The following is a 20,186-nucleotide window of genomic DNA, read 5'->3' on the forward strand; positions in this document are numbered from 1 at the left end:
TTACATATAGGATGGCCACCGCCTATTTGGATATTCAGTTTCTCATTCTAGAAGGACAGAAACTGCCTCAGACTCCAGGTAATAAGGATTTTAGTCACATCACAAATGCTTAATCTCTGCTTTCTGGATGTGGTGATTGGTCCAAAGAAACATTCTTCATTCAAGTTGCATCAGTCATATTATCCCAACTCCCACAGACCTATTAGGTCCAGGAGGCTAAACCAGGAACCAGAGGTCTTCAGTAATATAGCTGTGGCAGAGGCCAGTCTGACAGATAAGACAGAGGTCCAGGGGCAGCAGAGATTGGAAATCGGTAGAAAAAGTGTGTAAAAATGAGAAGTCACTGTCTCTGTGAAAAACAAAGCCAAGCAATGCCCCTGCCTTTCTTAAGATTTTGAAAAACAACAACAACAACAACAACAACAACAACAAACACTAGTTAATCCCTCTTGTTTGCCAAACTGTTTTTGTGTCTACTTCTTGCAGTCAAATGAATCTCGATTATTCCTTAAATATTTTTATGAAATTCCTGTTGTGTTTCAGCCACTATAACACATAGTACTGCTGTTTCCTGGTATTTGAGACTTCCATCCCCCATTTGCCTTGTAGTTGGGCAGTCATGTGACTTGTACTGGGCAATGACATATGAGTAGAAGTGACATGTGTCCCTTCGGAGCTGAGATATTTAAATGCTGAAGCAATGATCTCATCTCTTCCTAAATATTGTGGAGGAGGCCTCATGTCACCTTAGTGATAGTGGGCGATGATCAGTAATGAAGCTAAAAGGTCACCGAACACTGGTAAGTGAAGACAGATTAAAGTTTGGACTTTATCCTGGGGGCCTTCAATATTCAGCAGATTATTTTTGAATCTGTATTCTGTTCAAACCAATTGCTCGTGACAACTCAAAGTGATTACATTCCTCCAAGCAGGGGGTTGACATGTCCGGGTGTGTGTTTGGGGAGCAGTACACTGGCTGCCTTGTGGAAAATAGAGAGGAGAGAATTTGTGTGACCGAGAGGCCAGACAGAGCCTGTTCGCTGTGAGAGACAGAGAAAGGGGCCATCTTTCCCTTAACTGCCTTTCCATGCACCACAACGAGGGCCCTCTGGGTTCTTATAGCTGGGTGACTGAGAGAGAGAGAACACAGTCCCGTAAAACTCGAGAAGCTTATAAATTAAAAAATAGTTATGTGCTAACCTGCTTAGAATTTCATTTTCATGACTCAGAGTGCCTTCCATAAGTACATTCTGGCAAACCATAAAGCGAATAAATTGAAATTGAGTAAAACCTATTGGACACTAGAATTGTAACACCAGATTAAACACATTACCACAAAACATAAATACACAGTTTTATATCTACAAGTACATTAAGCTGAAAGAAACTTTAACTGAATTTAGGTAAATTAATCAATAAAACATGTTTTTGTAAACAGCAATTGTTTAGCATACTGAATATTCTTCCTCTTTAAAGCTCATGAATATAATACCTCAGGAAAAATCTGTTCTCTACACATTTCCTTTTAAAATGCAGACGAAATAATAAAAAGTGAGGATGTCTTCTTCCTCAGCATGATATTTTAGAATACATAAATAAACCTCTTTGTGCATGAAACAAAAGTTGTAGAACCAAGGTATCTGATTTTTACAGTGGTGTTTTTCTTTCTTTCTTCTTCCGTTTCTTTTCATTTTAAATAGCAATGAATTGCTATTTGAATGATTGAAGGGAAGAGACGTTTAGTAGAAATAATTATCTTCTACCAGCCAGCGAGCAAGAGCAAAAACTAAAACAAATAGCAATAATGTAAAAAAAAAAAAAGTTGTTTTGACATTCTCCTAAATGAAAGTGTAAGATGAATAGGAATATATTAAAGGTGCATGTCTATTTGAGGCCTGTGAAAATTGCTGATTACAAAGGAGAGAGTTAATGATCTCTAATTGTGTTGTAATTTGAATGCGGTCTAATAGTAATGAAGAGAACAGATTTGTGTGTTAACATAAGAAATATTAGAGGAGTGGGCGTCCAATGTTTGGGTGAATTAATTCCATCCCCCACTCCCTACAGACATATGCATGTGTAAAATGAATTAGATTCTAAAGAGAACCCAAAGAGCCAAAATTAGACTCTGAACAAGCTTGCTATCATATGGGAGCTTAAATTACTATTTTTGATGTTCTTTGTGACTATCTCATTTAGTTTCTATTGTGTTTGCTTTTATGTTCTAAGGTGGTTTTTAATGGATTGAATAATGCATAAAAATCTGCAGAGCTGTGCAGAAAGTTCGGATGCAGTGCCATTTACAGCTTTTATTCCACAGCAAATCCTCCTACTTCTCTGGCAGTATGTTTGTTGTTGTTGTTGTTGTTGTTGTCGTTGTTTAGAGCTCTGAGTATGTGTGCATGTGTGTGCAAGCGTGTGTGCGTGTGTGTGTCTGTTAATTTTACTCTTTCAATTACAAGGAAAAAAATAAACAATTAATGTAGCAAAGATATTTCAACTCATGTCAACCACCTTCTATTTAAACTAAAAAAATTCAGTTTGTGGGAATGGTAGCAGCATATTATTTAAGAACAGTCTACCAAGAAATGGACAAAGGGATTCAAACATTGTACAAAGCAGTAGCAATTTTATCATTTTATTACTCAGTATCCGCATTACTTACTTCAGTGTTCTGCAAAATCACTGTGCATGGATAGCTTTAGCAAACAGTAGAAACTCTCACTACACCACTGTAATTATCATAGCATTTCAGGGAGTTCTAAGAAACCAAACCGAACAAAAGCTTACTTGCAAAAGGACTTTAAGTTTCATTTGCTTTTCATGCAAGGCACAGCAATCTATCTCTGCTTGTGCGTGTCCTTTGTTCTTACTAACGTCAATAGTACATTCAAATTTATAGGAAGACCAGAGTGCCTTCCATAAGCACATGAGTGGGCAAATCACCTGGGAAAATCAAATACAACCTAGCTACTAAAACTTACAGAAAGAGGGGTGCCTGGGTGACTCAGTCGGTTAAGCATCCATCTTTGGCTCAAGTCACGTTCTCGCCATTTCCAAATTCAAGCCCCCTGCCTCGGGCTCTGGGCTGACAGCTCAGAACCTGGAGCCTGTTTCAGATTCTGTGTCTCCCTCTCTCTTTCTCTCTCTGCCCCTCCCCTGCTCACATTCTGTCTCTCTCTCTCTCTGTGTTTCTCTGTCTCTCTCTCTCAAAAATAAACATTAAAAAACATAAGAAAAACATTAATACAGAAGAAAGAGCGTGCATTCAAATTCATGACAAACCAATGAACATGCCTAAAACGGCAGGGTACCCAGAGCCCCCAGTGCTGATCATAACTTCTGAAGAAGTGAAGGTCACCTCACAACTCAGGAAGCTCCACACCTTGACAACAAAGTGCGCCTTGACACTCACACCTTAAGCCATTCTTCTCTAAGTCTTGTCTACGCATGTGTCAGGGACTAGCTTATCTAAGGCTGGTGCATTTCATTTATCACAATTATACCAGATGCAATTTGACTAACAGATACAGCATGGGTCAGTGAGTTTAGGTATAACAGCAGGCCTTATGAATGATCCCAGCCCCTGTAGGCTCTGTAATCCTCCTTGAAGTGTGTATGTGTGCTCAGAACTAAAATTGAACTTCAGGACTAGAGTAAGGATCACTTACCCCTATGTCTCTAGAAGCCCATGAGATCAAGTCTGAATGCTAAACCACACCCCTTGAAATAGCTTTATCCATAAATGAGGGAACATTTTACCACTGTCTGTTTTACTTCCATACCTATATCTCAGTTCAATCTGAATTTGAAGAGGGAAAAATGGAGAGTTATTTATTAGTCTCCTGGAAATGCGTGGGTGACATTAAATGTTTTGACAATTCTCAAGGTTAAAGTAGATTAATTGTTAAAATTTGTTTCTCACTGGCAACATTCAAATGAAAACATTCCTGTCAGTGGTTGACTTTCTCTACCCAGTAATTCAGAAAAGTGGCCTACTCCTTTCTTCCAGCTGGAGCCGCCCATAGGGTTGTGGAGTTCTCCATTTTGAACTGACAAATGTGGCAAGAAGAGGAGGATCAGGGAGGGGGTTTATGGTCCAGCCCTGGAAGTGGTGCATATTAACTAGGACTCAGTTGTGTGGAAATTTTAGCAAGCTGTTTACACAGGAAGAAGGGAAGAATATTTTGGTGAAGAACTCTCAGACTGCCTCAGCTTTTCAAAATCCAACTTTGTGGAACACAGAACTGCAAGGAGACTTTGTGGACCTTATATTACGTAAGGGATCTCATGACACGTTTTGTTGTTGTTGTTGTCATTGTTAACATACCTGACTATGCCTATCACAATGCCCCATATCCTTATACGTGTTTCAGGCACATGGCCTTTATATATACACAAATATATATAGTATGTAAAGACATACTAACGGGCCTTGGGACCAGTACAAAATGCTTTCTACAATCTCTCTCTTCATCTACGTTTCCTGTCTGCACAGACCAATTTCGCTCTATATGCATTTATTTTATAACATAGTATGTGTTCTTGTACACAAAGAAGTAGAAGGAAATATTTCCAATTCTTTAACAGGAACTATAGAACCTGTAAAATATCTACATATGTCATTTCATATCACATTAGTGGTATTTTTGCTTTAAAGGTTACTCGTATGATTTTATCTCTATATTTCGAAAGAGTCAACGTTAATTTTATTTTTTCCCATTCTATTTGTCATCTTCCCTTGACCATTGGTTACCATGTTTACCATATTTTCTGGTGGCTACTGTTCACTTTCCCAGTGAACTCTACTATTTAGAGACTCTACTAATATAGACTCTACTGTGTAACATCACTCCATGATTTTATTAAAAATCATTTCTCTAAATTAAGAACCTATAATTATAATGAGTTCGTTGCTGCTTGGGACAGCTAAAGTGCAATGCATAAACATAGACATTTAGATGATCATTTCTCCATCCTTCCTAAGTGTTTCTTCTCCGTTCCATATGTTATACGCCATTTGTTAGAGGGAGTATACTTATGGATTTACCTTTGGGAATGAATTATATGAAAATGGTGCCCTTTGGAGCTGAGCAAGGTAGAGACTTGTGCATTGCGATAAATACGGTAGCTTAAATAAAATTGTTAATCTGTCTTTACTATAATAGTCAAGAGGTCAGAAGTCCAGGCTTGCATGGCTATCCTGCTAAAAAATATATACTCCATCATTTTGTCCTTTGATATTTATAGTATTGGCTTCAGCTGCATGGCGAAAAATTGACATTTTACTGATGACAAAAACGACACTTCATCTGAGGAAGAAAATGATGGTATTGAGACGAGAGACTAATTTCCCACCATATAACGCCACTCTTTGCTTCCACCTCAGGGTCATTTCTACTTTCTTAACTAGTAATCTCAAACCAATGAGTCGTATAAATATATCCCAGGCTATATTAACGTGGACAGCATAGCATATGCAAAATAACACGTCAGTTCATGTTATCAATTATATCCCCAAATGTCCTATGTGCCCCAAAGTGTGTCCAGATGCATATTTCTGTCATCTGTGAGTATAAAACCTCTAGCCATTGCTAAGATTATTTATTTTGTATTTAAATTAGAATAAACCCGTAGCAGTAATGAGCTTAAAATGCACGTATAATGGAAACATTGATGAGATTGACATAAGTGGCCAAACTTGAAGGCTGTACTGTTGTCACTGACCATGTGACCACAGAGGCATCAATATCTTCAAAAAAGGAAAGAAGAAAGGAAAAAGGAATTAAAAAAAAAAGAAGTGCTCTGTGCCACAGCAGGACGCCCAGAGAAGAGATACTTCCAACAGCCCCATGATTATATGCAGAAGACAGAACATCTCCCCCAAACAAAGATAACGCCAGCTAGGTACAGGAGACGCAACAGAAGGCCACCCGATTTTCCCCAGACACCTCATTAGAAACAGCTTGGCGGACAGTACTTGCCTCTGTTTCACAAAGATCATTACCATCATCAGACCTCCATGGAACTCTCCTCTCCATGGGGAATGGTTTTCACTCCTTAGAAACTACTGAGAAAATTAAGAGACAGAGGAAAAAGGGATAGTGCGATACAATTAAACTCCTGTAAACTCTTTTGTTTACAGGAACCTAGGTTCCCGACTTTGATGTTGCTGCTAAAATAGCTCTGGGGGAAAATTTCTTGAAATAATAAAAATGATCAATTTAGGTTTTAAATTTTGTAACTCATAATAAAGCTTTTTTTCTCCTCCCTCTCCCACTATTTTTTATAATGAAGGTATAAAACATATTAATTCTTTATCACAAATAATGACTCCATGAGATTATATTTGAGTTTAGGGATTTCAAAGTCATTTTATAAGAATTAGTTCCATTGCTACGCATTTTGTCTGGAATGTCTAAGCAATATCATTAAAAGCCCAGTTTAATTGCTTTGAAAAAAATACACGTTTGACTTGATACTCAAAATTTCAAAATTCACATTTCAGTCTTTGTACACCAGCTCCTAAAATGACTCACGTCTTTCTCTTTCTTTGAATTTCTTTCCCTAGAATTCAAAAGCATTGAGACTTAAACTCTTTAAAATCTGCTGTGTAGCATATGATTAACTACACATTCATGGAAATATATCGAATATCTAATCAGAATCTGATGTAGTCTTGAATATACAGAAAAAAACAATACATGAACCTTACCAACCACATGTTCCAAATTTATTGTGGAGGACAACAGGAAAACAAGCAAACCAAAGCTGACAAAAACATGATTCTGGATAGTTCTAGAATTATGGCAGAAATAAAGGATGCTGAGGGCCAACGAACGCTTCAGAGAACTGATTTTGAACTGAGCCTTAGAGATTGGTGAGATGGTGGTCAGGCAGAGATAAAAGCCACTGTATTATGTTGAATTGCTACTCCACATCTTGTATGATAAATACTATTTTTACCATCCTCAACTTTTTCATTCCGTTTACACAGGGTACATAGAAATCGGATACAAAATGCAGGGGAAATATTCCAGGATGTTTCACAGTGCTTGCTATGAATTTAGAATTAGAAGAATAAGAGTTGTAGGAGAGATCATTGAATAGAATTTTGTTCACCAATTGGCATTTTTAAGTTTCAGAAAAGGTCAGATACAACTTCACCACGACTATGGGTGCGTCATTGGAAAAGGTTAAGAGAAAGTGCCAGAACATTGATTATACTACAGCTCCCCTCTATACTCAGGATGTATACTTGGTAGGCCTCCTGTCTGGAGGAAGTGTCCAAGAGGACTTGGTCATGTCAGGTAGCATTGGAAATGAGAAAAAGCATGGAACATATGTTTTTTGTTTTTTTGTTTTTTTTTGTAAGAGCTCTACAGTTTAAGTATTACTCTGTTGACTTTTGTTTGTATTGATTTCTCTAACACCAAAATCATGTAAACTCGGTTAAGGAAGTACTCTCAAAGTTAGTAGGCCCTTGCAACTCGCTGCTTGTATCCTGAGGTCAGAGGAGCGCTTAGGGCATCTTTGAGAGTTGCTTGTGTCAGAATTCACTTCTAAACAGGGGCACAAGAGACTATACCCTACATAACATGATATCTTACCATTTCAAGAAATATGTTGAATTAAAGGAATAGTGAACCACAAACTTTGCCAAAACCATTGGTAGCTCCATTAAAACTGAAGAAGGGGTAAGAAAATGTGGGCTCTAAATAATCACATAGGAGTTGGTTGTTGTTTCCTTCAAAATTAATCACGGGTCTGAGAACTGTTAGATCCCAGATTGATGGAATTTTAATAGATTTGAAAATAGATGGAACCGAAACACTACACATTGCTTCTATTCATCATCTGTGCATAAAAAAAAAAAAACTGAAATAGTTCACAGACTATTAAATGGGGAAGTAAAAATTGCTATTTTTAATGTAGAGGAAGAGAAAGGTTTACTCACAAAAAATGTACTGATGTGCTACCATGGCGGAAATCAAGGAAATCTTGAATTTATAGGACTTTTATATAAGCGGATAACAGAGAGTTACTTTGTTAGTACTTTTATTTGCTTTATCAGTGCATTTAAATTAAATTATTAAACATAAAGGTTATACCTAGGAATTACTCAAAACCTAATTATAGTAGAAGTAGAAATGCTAACAAAAATTGAATCTACAAGGTGAATTCTTTACTATTCTGTTATCAAGAAAGAGGAAACTGAGTATTTTGCATGAAAATTTGTCTAGGCAGGAAAGTGTCATAATTTTGAAATTTTTTCCACCTTATTTATAGAAGCCTAGAATGTGAACAGTGGCCTGAGTAAATACCTGATTGTGATATGCTGCAAAATTCGGAAGTAACCTTGTTAAAAATGCTTGTAGATTCCATTCAATTTTGCTAGATAGTGAGCAAAATACTAAGGGAGAGAGATTTTATTATATGTCCCCTAAGGTAAAATAAAACTTTTTTGTAATTTCCTAAAACACTGTATTTGGTTTCATTTCTATTTTATCATGCAGCACATGATGTTTCTTTTTACGTGTGAAATCTAATGAATGACAATGAAATGATATTAACTTGAGTCATGGTAAAAGTAGGAATGCCATAGATATTATATTATGTGACCTAAAAAGATTCTAATTTGTTTATTTTCGAAGTTAAGTTCTTTCATAGATATTGAGTATGTGACTGCGTACATATATATATATATATATATATATATGTATATACGCTCTGAATTTTTAAAATAGCAAGAATAGAGAAAAAATTATTTTCATTGGATCACCAAAGGAAATTAAGCAATGAATGATGTAATAAGTTAACAACTTTCCCCAAATTAGGAATAATAAAATATTTGTATGACCTTCACATGAAAATGGTTCAAAATAAACTATAGAGACTGAGAATGAATTCCAACCCACAGCCAAGGTGAAAAGCAATATGAAGGTTAAAATGGTTCACCTTTCAATATTAGATCATGATTTTTTATATACTGAATCTTGATTATCAATTATTGATGAAAATTAATGAGTTCCTAAGATCCCAAGTTACTTAAATGCTATGAATAACTTCCCAATAAAGAGATTACCCATGTTATTTATGTGAGTTTGAATATGCTTCCACATAAATAATTTATCTTCTCAGTGAAGAACAATTGAACTACTGTTTTTGGTTTGGTTTGTTTCATGCGTGAATTAAAACTTTAGAAATGTTCATAAGATACTGTACTATACAAAAATGCAGCATTATATAATTTCTCCTCTTCACCTTTTGGCTTAGCTATCAGTGCTGCATATTTCTTGACTATTTTTTACCAGTTAAGTGATGTAGTTTATTGAAAACTAGAAGAATATTGGGCAGTTATTAACTTTTTTTAACCTCTCTAGGTCATTTTGCAGACATCACCTTCCAGCCTATTTGTTTCTGCATACTCTACATATTTAATACCTATGAATTTCCTTTTCATAATATTTGTTCATTCATCCACATCATTAATAATGTTATTAAGTGAGCACAAACCCAGCGCCAGTGCTCCCTTCCACCTTGAAATATTTTGCTGATGTAGAGGTTGTATCTGATTGAATTCTTTTTAATTCTTCAAGGATTATTGATGTGGAATTAGCTTTTCAGGAATGGAAATCTTTAGTCCACGTTTAGGAAAAACTGGATTCATGTATACAGTAGGGATATAGTGCCCAAGATAGTGCTTGAAAGAAGCAGTTTTGTTTCCAGAATGGACACATTGCAGGAGGGTTTTTTGAGATGGGGAGAAAAAGGAAAAGGAAGGAATGCCTAGGTGGCTCAGTCGGTTACATGGCCAACTCTTGGTATTTGGCGTAGGTCATGATCTCACAGCTTTGTGGGTTTGAGCACCGCACTGGGTTCTGTGCTGGCTGTGCGGAGTCTGCTTGGGATTCTTCTCTCTCTACCCCTCTTTTTCTGTTCCTTTCCTACTTCTCTGCTGTCTCTGTCTCTCTCAAAATTAATCAATAAACTTAAAAAAAGGAAAAAGACAAGCTGAAAAAGAAAGAGGTAGGGAAAAGACAACTTTGTCTCTGCTGTTTTGTTAAGGACCAATTCTGAAGCATGTTTAGCTCTTTAAGCTCTAAAATGATGCTTTGGATTGGATTTGTTTAAATTGATAACATTTCAGGTTCCGTTCAAATATCCTTTTTGAAAATCCCTTTGTTATGAAGGATGTGTTTAGATTCTTAATCTATGAAATCTATTTTCCTGCTATTGAAGTCAATACATACATTAAAAAAATAATATGTTACTCTTTGTTTTTCTTTTCTCCTTGAAGTAGGTCTATTTAAAATTGGTTAGTCACACGTTTTTCATACCAATGGTGCAATAGAAACAGATTCAAGGGATTTCATTTTTTCTGTATTTAAATTAAACTGTGGACAGAGAAGTTTGGTATTTATTCTTAGAGAATATGACAAGCTTCTTAAAATGCAGTCGATTTCAATAAACATGTTTTCCCCCAGCAGCAAAAATAGCAAAGGATAATACACACTCTTTATATCGGAAACCACACGCACAAACTTTAAGAGATCACCTTACTTTTCTTTCTTGCATGCCTTTCTCTTAAAACATCCCTTCGTTTAAAAAGGATACTATATACAAGAATCAATTTTCCTACATTCTTTGATTAACTTATCCTCCACTCTTACTAACCGCTTGTTAAGCATGCAAAATTAAAAAACAAAAGGGTAGTATTAGATGAAGAACTCAGAACAAATAAACTTCATAGGAACTAAGAAGCTGTAATACCTAATGACAGAAACCAGCATTCAAATGGAAATTGAAACAAAGGAACTGTAATTAAAAAAAAAAAGAGTAGGAATATTCATGTGAGCATATATGTGTCTTTAAGTTTTTATGAAAGGGATGAAACTGAAGAATTTGGTTAGCAATTTATTGATTCAAATATGCTACACTTTCCATTCTTTTTTCAATGTTTTATCCCAGCTATAATCTTTATAATTAAAATCTAATTTTCCATGTCAATTTGCTACTTTTCTGCCAAACGTGTATGTTCCCCCCTTTTTGACATACTTTTCTGTTTAAGTTTTCTAGATAAATAGTTGAAAAAAGAAAGTATCTTGAAAAATCAAGATTGAGAGGCACCTGAGGGATTTTTAAACAATGATCTAGTATTATAAACCTAACTTTCTTTTCATTGAAAACCTCCTACTCATAATGAATTGTAATACATATGGAGATGAGTTTATTTTGATACCAAAAGGTTAACTAAGTTAAATTGTATATTGTAAATTGTATATTGTAAATTGTATATTGTAATCCCCAGATACAATACATTTTTTTAAAAAAAGGCATGAATAATAAGATAGTAGTGGAGTAAATAGAATTAGAAAGATATAATACAAACACAAGGAAGAAAGGAACAAAAAGAAAAAATAGATAAGAAATAAAGAGAACATCTAACAAGATGGAAGATTTTAATCCAATCATTGCTAAAAAAAACCCCAAGCTAGACTGGCTGCTGGTTGCTCTGAAAGCTAGTAATCAAGACACAAGTTGTGATTGGAAAGAAAGAGGAGTTTATTCAGGAGGCCAGCCACCTGGGAAGAAAGCAGACTCTTGTTCAAAAACCAACTCTCAGGTTTCTCCCTGGCCCCAAAGGTTTTATTGTTTTCAATTTTTTGCCTGGCCCCAATTTTTTTAAAGGAACATTAGGGCTGTTAGTCAGTAAAAGGGGAGCACAGTGTTTTATAACACTTCTTGATTGCATGCAAAATCAGTGGTGCCAGCTACAGACATTACCTGTGGTGCTTGGAGGCTGTGCACATGAGAGGTCGCCCCAGAGGAGGTTGTATAAGAAGATTTGGTTTCAACTATTTCTAGGAAAAAAATGTATGATCTGTAGATATACAATGAAAGGTTTAGGTAATCAATCACATGGGGTAAAGGTACTTGCTAAAACTTAAAAGTCTAATAAGTTGGCCAGAGGGGCCAAGAGGAAGACTTCACAACCATATGGATAAGTATGTGAAAAACTAACAATACAAGTGCAGCAATTTAAAGACAGAAATTGCCAAATTGTATTAAAACAAAGTGACAACCAACTATAGGTTGTATATAAAAAAACATTTCATTTTATTTTATTTTACATTTCATTTTATTTTATTATTTTATTTTAGAGAGAGAGGCATGAGCAGGGGAGAGGGGCAGAGGAGAGAGAGAGAGAGAGAGAGAGAGAGAGACAGAGAGAGAGAGAGAGAGAATTTTAAGCAGGCTCTATGCTCAATGAAGCCCGATGTGGGGTCAATACTGGAGATCACGACCTAGCTGAAATCAAGAATCAAGACGCTTAACTGTCTGAGCCTCTAAGTCACCCCTACGAAGCATAATTTCAAAATATAAAGCAAGGTAAAAAGATGAAAAAGGATTTATTTTATGATTGATAAGTGGTCAAGTCACTATGATTCTAAATATGTATGCAACTAATAACAATATTCAAAACAAAATAAGAAAGACCTGCTGAGCATGAAACAAGAAATAGAGAAAATTACAATTGTAGTAGAAAAATTCAACACATTTCACCAATAATTGATAAAAGTATAGGACAAATACCAGTAAGTAAACAGATTTGGACAAACTCTCAAAAATTTACTCATTAAAATGAATATATTAATCCACCTAACAATAGCATAGTAAATATTATTTGAAAGTAAACACAGAAAAATTTTCAAGATAAATCACATTCTGAGCCATAAAAAAAACCTTAAACAACCTAAAATCATGCTAAGAGTATTCTATATCTTATTTTTCTTAAAATAGAAAAAATAAGAAGACACTGAGAAAATATCTACATATTTGGAAATTAAATAATGCATTTCTAAATAATGCACACGTTAAAGAAGAAATCCAATAGGACACTGGCATTGTTTTGGATTAAATAAGCATTAAAATGTAATATATTAAATGCATTGGCCAAAGCTGAATTTATAATAACATGGGAATTTTAAGTACCAAAATTTCATATTAGAATAGTAAAATGCATCAATTAGTGATTTAATTACCTACCTCCAGAGCCTATAAAAACAAGTTCAAGGGAAAATAAAAGCGAGAGCACTAGCCAAAAGAATTTAAAGCTGAATTTCAAAAGGATGCTTGCAAACTCCTTCTTATCATTGGCTAAAATTGCTTTGCTAGCTGATTCATCTTGTTCATTCAGCCCAGTGACTCTTTTGCTGAACAAAAATCCCGGGTTTATTCATGCCTCAGAAGCTTTGCATTGCTGAATCCTCTTATTTAAAGATTGGGCACACTTAATCATTCTGCTGACAACATCCCTAACTTCACATTCAGGAGAATGGTGTGTTAATAGTTTGAAAGCAACCATGGTCAGAGGATTTACACCTTGAATCAGGAAACACTATATCCAGACTTTGTTTGTTATTTGGAGCACTAGTTTACCAACATCACTGTTTAGTAACTATCACTTAACCTAGTTTATCAAATCACTTGTCAAAATACAGAATTATATTGCTTATATATTTAAAAATCAAAATATGGGGACGCCTGGGTAGCTCAGTCAGTTAAGCATCTGACTCTTTTGGCTTAGGTCATGATCTCATGGTTTCATGAGTTCAAGCCCCACATCAGGCTCAGGGCTGGCAGTGCAGAGCCTGCTTGGGATTCTCTCTCTCCCACTCTCTCTCAGGCCCTTCCCCACTTACATTGTTTCTGTCTCTTTCAAAATAAATAAATAGAATAAACTTTAAAAAAATATATAAATTAAATAAATAAATAAATAAAAATATGTAGTTTTTAAAATGTCCATATCTAATTAAATCTTTGGGATAACTTCTGTGTTTTTCCAGCAGGGTAAGCAGACACAGTCTATCATTTACAGCTAATTTTTAGGTGATAGGGATGATTCCTCATGGAGACATATTGTACTTCTCAAGACAATGAGATTCAAATTGGGTCATAGATTAAACAATTTTTAAATACCTCTCAAGTGGAAGTTAATTTTTCTGTATTATTTTTGGCTTTAAGACAAGCATCAAGCATTTGTGTTCTGGCTTTTGCTGTTGTTTTTGATGAACATAGCTGTATAAATGGAAAACGCTTGTGGGATCAATATACTAGGGCCTTTGTGGTCATAATTTAATTTTTTACCATAGCATATTTCTTGACTCTTTACTGTGTGACACCTTGATTTCATAATAAAATAATTAGTCTAATTACATAAACAAATCAAGCTTTTAAACAGAAATTTGTTTTAATTTCAAATTTTTGCTATCTGGTGGTCATAAGTAATTTCTGGAAAATCATATTCCAAGGATATCATTGAGTTCCAATAACCTGATTGAAAGTATTAGAAGGAAGAAATTTGCTTGTTTATATTAATGTCAAAAGTAGTCCTCTCACATTTAATGAGAATATCGCACTTTCCTTTAGATATACAACTCTTACTAATATAACCCAAGAACATTACCCTAGGTGTGTAACACATGTACAAGCAATCAATGCAAGAAATATGTGATGTGCTGAAACAGGGATGCTCCTAAAAGACAAGTTTATTTAGGCTGCTACTAGCTGCCTAGCATGCTCTCCCTCAAAATTGCTAATACTTAAGTAGTCTCTCTTTGACTCAGATGAGGGGGGTGAGTTTAAAGTTCTTTCTTTCCCTCTAAACTACATAAGACTTAGCATCCCTTCCCCAACTCCCATCAGGGATTTGGGGAGATCACCATAGAATCCCTAATGGGGAGAAGCATTCTGTATGGTGAAAATTTACCCACATGGTTCTTCCCTATCCCCTCCAAATGTGGTGCCTTACTATAAACAAGCTAGAAGCTGATTGTAACAATACAGTAATGATAGGCTTCGTTCAATTTTTGTACCTCTTGATATGTGTGTTGTTGGGGCAAAGCTAACGAGACGCCAGACAGCAAACGTCAATGTTGATCTTTATGGAATTCTTGGATCTTGGGGCTGCATCCTTGTCTATAATGAGGCAAAGTTAGGAAAATAAAAGGTTCAATGCAACCCACAATTTGAACTTTCACAGCCTGCAATCTGTGTCATATTAAAGTGTATGTTAAGTTGTACATTAAACGTTCACTTTAATATGGCATGGTTTACAAAAATATTTTTCTATTAGCACATCCAGCAATTAGTGATCACAGCTCTAGAGGTATGCTGGAAATGCCTGACTCTGGGATTTTCCTAATACTATGTAAATGAGGCAGGTAGTGAGACCAGAAAAGTATTTTTGAAGTTGACCAGGGTTATCAATGACTGATATAAATATAGTTGAGAATTTGTAAGGGTATAGCATAAGTTTTTAGTTATGCTTAATTATTACAAGGATTTTTGTGTTAAACAAAACTCTATTCTTATGAAGGAAAGATGTAAACTTGATGACAATAATAACTTACAAATAAATGGTCCCTCCATTTGGCTGGACTAATCAGAAAGAAAAAAATCTATTTTGTGTGTTTGAATATAAATAAACAAAAGCTCTTTTCCACAATTATGTTTTTGTGGGCTATGATGTAATCATTTTAATTCCATAACAAAATTTCCAGCATTTCCCCAAAGGGGGAAAAAGACAGTAATTTTAATCTATTAAAACTGTCTGGGGGCACCTGGGTGGTTTCAGTAGGTTAGGCATCCGACTTCAGCTCAGGTCATGATCTCATGGTTTGTGAGTTCGAGGCCCATGTGGTGTTCTGTGCTGGCAGCTCAGAGCCTGATCCTGCTTTGGATTCTCTGTCTCCTTCTCTCTCTGCCCCTCCCCCACTTGTGCTCTGTCTCTGTCTCTCAAAAATAAATAAATAAAAAAAAATTGTTTTAAACTGCCTGGTGCAGTTTAAACTGCCTGGTGCATTTCCTGTAACATTTATGATGGAATGTGTACTAATTTTTGCAGAGAGTGCTGATTACCTCTAATATCCTTTATTCTTTCTTCACCAGTAAAAAAGAGACTTGTAGTTTTTAGTGGGATACATGATCACCGGGAGTAAATACTATATTCCCAATCCTTTACTGACACTAGGCATGACACATATGACTAATTTTTGGCCCGTGAAGTAGAAATGTGTAAATTCTGAGAAGTTTTAAAAGAAGAGGTCTGTTCTATTCCTCTGCAGTGTATTTATTTACTATTCTTCCTTCTTGGAAGAGATGCTGTGATGGCTGGATCCAGAGCAGTCATATGAGAGCATGAGAAAAAAGCACCATTTGGAAGATGGCCAAGGAAAAGAGTAAAGGGTCTGGATGTCTGATACTCATGAAAACTTCATATCTGACCTGGAGTGTTTGCATATACACCCCTGAGGGAAGAGAGGAAATAAAAAGGTCGGTCTATATTGTTCAAAGGAGTTCTTAGCCTTTCTTGCACATTAGAATCATCACAGAGATTTTCAAAATACATTAATGCTCAATTCCATCAAGGTCCCTGGAAAATTGTTCATTGGCTGTAACTTTCCAATCCGTCACTTCCAACCCCGGCTCATGTGGCTGCTTTATCTGGAGACCATATCCTGCAACGTAGTCACCTTGCTCATTCTTCTTGACTTGTGCAGCTGAACATATCTTCTGTCCTTCTGTAACCGGGGGGAGGGGAGTGGAATAGTGTTTTCCTTATGTTGATTCCTATGTTATAGAAACTTGAAACAAAACGAAACAAAGCAACAACAACAAAACCGAAAAATAAACAAACAAACAAAAACCCCAAACTGAATGTTTGTTTTAGATTCAAAGTTAAATGTTCTCACATTCACCACATTCTAGAATGTCTATGTTTACCTGGGGCAGGTCTAGGGGACCCTTTTTCTCCCTTCTCAGCCAAATGGAGATTGTTGAAAACATCCGTTATTGAGTATTCGGTTTCATGGAGCTTAACTCAGCTGATTATTTGGTAAATTAATCAAATTTGGTGTCAGCAAAAGTGAAATTCCAAATCGTAACTCTGACTGCATTATATGGGGCAAGATGATAATCACCAAATCAGTGTTCTTATCAGAAAGTCAGAGATCCTAACAGTAATCTAGGAGATTTTTGTAAAGTTTAAATTATTGAATTAGGTAATTTATAAACTTGTATCGTACTTGGAAGCTCTTCAGCCCTTAAAAAGTAGTACTTTTAGGTTAATTTACTCTTTGAAATTAAAAAAAAAACACAACTTTGGATTTTCTTGTATTTCATACTATTGTAATGAGGAAAAATGATCCTATTATTTAAATTACAGAATGTGCTAATTTAAAAGTTTAAGTCTCATAATGATAATTTATTTCAAAAAGATATTCATGACATTCTCATTTGATGAAAACTGTAATGTTAGTTGTTAAAGGAAATGCATAGGTGTTTTTAAATTTGTAACATTTCATTGTATTATTTTTTATTATTGAAGTATAGCTGACATACAACGTTACATTAGTTTGAGGTATATAACACAGCAATTCCATAATTGCGTACATGATTCAGTGCTTATCAAGGTAAATGTAATTATCATCCATCACCACGCAAAGTCCTTACAATATTATTGGCTATATTCTTTATGTTGTACGTTTCATCCCTGTGACTTTTTTATCTTATAACTGGAGGTTTGTACTTCTAAATCTCCTTCACTTATTTCACCCAACCCCACACTCCCCCTTCCCTCTGGCAACCACCAGTTTCTTCTCTGTATTTATAAGACCATTTTCTGTTTTTTGTTTGTTTGTTTTAGATTCCACATATAATAAAATAATATGCTTTTTTTTTTTCTCTCCCTGTCTGACTTATTTCACTTAGCATAATACCATTTAGGTCCATCCGTGTTGTGAGGATACTTACAGGCTTTACAAACTTGTACTTGTTGGATTTTTGTTGTCACTGTTCAAGGTTTTTATATAACAAAGTATCAAAAGCCAAAGCACCCACATAGCATGAATATGAACAGAAAATGTCGTTCCTGAACAAGTACAGACTTTATAATTTAATTGTATTTACACTGATGAGTGCACACAAAGAAAAATCAATTTGTGGGAGTTTATTTCATTGGTATTGAAATTGTATCTTCCTTAATAAGCTTGGCGCAAAGTGCATAGTTTGTCTTCTAAGTTCATTAAGTTATTCTTTTGCTGTAGTCTGTGGTGTTATGTAGTTTTATATGGGCTTGCTGTCTGGGTGTTTCAAATTGGTTTTACCAACTATAGAATATTAACTTCCAATATTTACCAAAAAATTCTCATTTATTATAAAGTCACAATAAAAGGGCATAAAATTAATACAAATATCCAATTTATTCAAGGTTTTTCTGGAATCATTCTGAAAGTGCTAAGAGTTGGCTGAAAACCTGAGTTTATAACATCAGTTATTTTCTCTACCAACTTAATAATACCATTAAAGCTTTCTCAGTATACTTTCTGAAATCAATTCACCTTAACTATATTGCAGGAAATCCAGGAGGAAAGACAGAAAACATTTTCTATGCACTCATAGAAATAAGACAAAATACCACTGACACCCCTCCAAATCAACCAATTAATCACTCAGTCGGCCATGAAAGCTGTCCTGCATTCTCTCCATATTTCACAAATTGTTTCACCATGAACTTGTTTGTGCCCTGATCATGAGCTCTTCATCTGCCCCATGCCTTGGATATCAGAGTTCAAGGGTGAGGTCCTTATCTTATTTGGTTCCCGTGCTTTTTGGAAACTTTTAATCCTATACCCAGGAATAAACTCATCTATTCTCTGAGGCACATGTAAGCATATGACCCCTGGATTATGAGCCATGTTAACCAAATTGTTAGCAATAAGACTTACAGCTCTTTCCCCCCAACTACAAGCATTTCAGTTTCACTGAATGATATTTATAACCTACTGACTTTTATCGTCTCTCTGGTTAAGTCTTCCTTTCTCCAGATCACCCATTTTATTAGATACCTGTTGCTCCTTAGCTTATTACAGCAAAACTTACTGGGTTAAAACAACAAACATTCTGGGTGTCTGGATGGCTCAGTCGGTTGAGTGAGCAACTCAATTTCAACTCAGGTCATGATCTCACAGTCATGAGATCTAGCCCTGCATTAGGCTCCCATACTGACAGCGTGGAACCGGCTTGGGCTTCTCTCTTTCCCTCCCTCTCTCTCCTTGCCACCTCACTCTCCAAATAAATAAATAAACATTAAACACACACACACACACACACACACACACACACACACACACATTCATTATGCCATAGTTTCTCTAGGTGAAGAAATTTAACAATAATTAGTTACATCCTCTAATTAAGGGTCTCCCATAAGCAGAAAGTAGGGAGGTTGGTGAGGTCTGCCATTATCCAATGGCACATACTAGAAGGATCAATTTCCAAGCTCACTCATGTGGTTTTCGGTAGGATATAACTCCTTGCTGGCTGCTAACTGGTGACATTAGTTCTTTGACATGTGGGCTTTTCCACATAGCATTTCTCAACATGGCAGCCAGCTTCTCCTAGAATGAGAGAGAGAGTGAAACAGAGAGAGAGCTCCGAAGATGGAAGCCAGTCTTTGTGCAACTTAATCCTGGAAGGGACATCCCCTTGCTTCTGTCATAGTGTATACGAAAGAAGTGAGCTAATAAATTCAACCAGGACTCAAGGGTAGGGGTTTTCTCAAGGGTATAAATATTAAAATGTATGGATCAATGGGGAAATTTTAGAGGCTGCCTACCGAGTCCCTGAAATAATAATTAGAAAACCTGCTGTTCCTTTGAAGTCACTAATTTAAGCACACACATCTCTTACCAATCTCTTATCCCCTTATCATGTATTAACAGTTCCCCTGCAGCTACTCTCCTATATCATTAAGACTTCCAAACCATTGGCACCTTTGCCTTCTCCCATTCCATGAGAGCCCCCCTGTGGATACTTAATCCTTATGAGCATCAAATGCCTATGGCTGTTCTCAACACTTGCTTCACATTAGAATCACCTGGGGGAGATTTTTAAAGTTCTGGTGACCTGGCCTCAACTAAGATTATACCAGTATTTCTGAAACTTGGTACTGGACATTACGACTTTACAACTGCTCCTCTTAGGATTCTTATATGCAGTCATAATTTGGGAATCAATATGGGGGACTCTATGGCTGAATAATTTAAACACTCTATTGTCAGTAAACTAAAACAAGAATTGGCTGACTACCTCTCTTTGGCCAACTCTAACCCACCAGCTAT

General features: G+C 35.7%; 1 long non-coding RNA gene across 1 annotated transcript in view; it reads left to right on the forward strand.

Moving 5' to 3' along the window:
• Positions 1 to 695: 695 nt before the first annotated feature.
• LOC121040879 (uncharacterized) overlaps positions 696 to 20,186 on the forward strand; it is a 39,318-nt gene continuing 19,827 nt past the window's right edge. Inside the window, exon 1 of the long non-coding RNA XR_005795488.1 lies at positions 696 to 800. This is a non-coding gene — a long non-coding RNA (uncharacterized LOC121040879). The remainder of the gene's footprint in view (positions 801 to 20,186) is intronic.

Source organism: Herpailurus yagouaroundi, unplaced genomic scaffold, assembly GCF_014898765.1.
Source record: "Herpailurus yagouaroundi ecotype Mexico unplaced genomic scaffold, PumYag 29, whole genome shotgun sequence".
In the NCBI taxonomy this organism is placed as follows: Eukaryota; Metazoa; Chordata; class Mammalia; order Carnivora; family Felidae; genus Herpailurus; species Herpailurus yagouaroundi.